General features: G+C 36.1%; 1 pseudogene; it reads right to left on the reverse strand.

Moving 5' to 3' along the window:
- Positions 1–811: 811 nt before the first annotated feature.
- Positions 812–1,773, reverse strand: LOC142844954 (olfactory receptor 4F3/4F16/4F29-like; annotated as a pseudogene).
- Between the last annotated feature and the right edge of the window lie 266 nt (positions 1,774–2,039).

Raw genomic sequence — 2,039 nt, forward strand, 5'->3', positions numbered from 1 at the left:
CATATTTGATCAATTTTAGAGAAGGTTCCATGAGGTGCTGAGAAGAAGGTATATTCTTTCCTGTTTGGGTGGAATGTTCTATAGATGTCAGTTATGTCCATTTAATTCATTACATCTGCTAGTTCTCTTATTTCTCTGTTAAGTTTCTGTTTGGTTGACCTGTCCATTGGTGGGAGAGGAGTGTTGAAATCTGCTACTATTAATGTGTGGGATTTGATGTGTGATTAAATTTTAGTAATGTTTCTTTTACATGTATGGGTGCTCTTGTATTAGGGGCATAGATATTCAGGATTGAGACGCCATATTGATGAATTGTTCCTGTTATGAGTATAAAGTGTCCTTCTCCATCTCTTCTGATTGATTTTAGTTTGAAATCAATTTTGTTAGATATTAGAATCGGAGCGAGATAGAATCCCATTAGTTCTAATTTGTAGTTCCCTAGTTGCTAAAGATGTTGAGAATTTTAAACATTTTTCTTCTTTTATTTATTTTTTCTCATGCAATAAATCCCAATTGCAGCCTGCCCTCCTCCAAAGCATTAATCTAATTAATATCTTTAAATAAAATAATCAGGAGTCAGTTATCAGGTTAGAATATGAAAGACCAGAGAAACAGGGAGCAGCCACCAGTCGCTTTATACTTCTACCATTACTCCATCCAAAAAGAGATCCTCTCCCCCTGGACCTTACTACTACTGTCTCCTCTCTGTCTATAGTCCTCCAAACCCCCATGGTTAATTTATATGAATAAACAGACCAAATTTGCAAGGAAATATTTTTCTCAGATATTAACAATGAACATTTGTACTCAGTTAAGAATGATCAGTGTGCACGTGTTTAATTATTTGTCTATAAACCACTATCTGTTTAAATACTCTCATCATTGCCATTTTCATTTCTTGATTCCTGAATGTATAGATCACAGAGTTCAGAAAGGGAGTGACAACTGCATCAAATATGGACAGAAACTTATCCAAGTGTGTGAAAGAAGAAGGCCATGTGTAGATGAACATCACAGGGCCAAAGAATAAGACCACCACAGTCACATGAGCTGAAAGTGTAGACAGGGCCTTAGAGGAGCCACTTGAAGAATGTTTCTGAACAGTAAATATGATGACAATATAGGAAATGATCAGTATGAAGAAGAAACCTACAGACATGAATCCAGTGTTGACAGAGACCAGTAATTTCAGTCTGTATGTATCTACACAGGCAAGTTTGATGAACCCAGGAAAGTCACAATAGAAGCTGTCCAAAACATTTGGTCCACAAAATGGTAAGTTTACTACAAAAGCCAATTGAATGAGAGAATGCATAAATCCAACCACCCAAGAGGACACTGAAAACAAGATGCAATCTTTGAACTCATAATGGTCAGATAATGGAGAGGTTTACATATGGCCACGTATCTGTCAAAAGCCATGGCTATGAGTAAAACCATTTCTATACCACTAACAAAGTGAATGAAGAATATTTGGGTGATGCATCCTCTAAAAGTGATGACTTTATGCTTTCTCAACAGATCAAAAATCATCTAGGGGGACACAACAGAAGAAACACCCAAGTCAATGAAGGAGAGGTTAGCCAACAGAAAGTACATAGGAGAATGTAAGTGAGCGTCAGATGCGACAGTGAACACAATGAGGGAGTTTCCTGTCATACTTGCTACATAAAACATGGAAGAGAACACAAAAAAGAATAATTGGATGTCCCAAGAGTTGGTGAGTCCCAGGAACACAAACTCTGATGCCACAGACTGATTCTTTCCTTCCATTGCTCTGTTGGCAGTGCTACCTGAAGGAAGAAATGTGAGAAACTATAAATTATAATTTTATAAATAGAATAGAAGAATCTCCTAGTAATGAAAATCTATTTTATTGCAACATTGAAACTAACTTTAAAGTGAGTAGTGTGAGACAAGTAAGTTCTATACACAACCAATAATCTGAAATTTATAAATTAGTTGGAAATAGGATTTAACTCCTGTAACAAAAGTTTTCATCAAAAACTCAAAGACAGTAAGGTTTGGTGGGCTTTAAA

The sequence above is a fragment of the Microtus pennsylvanicus genome, chromosome 2 (assembly GCF_037038515.1).
Source record: "Microtus pennsylvanicus isolate mMicPen1 chromosome 2, mMicPen1.hap1, whole genome shotgun sequence".
Lineage (NCBI taxonomy): Eukaryota > Metazoa > Chordata > Mammalia > Rodentia > Cricetidae > Microtus > Microtus pennsylvanicus.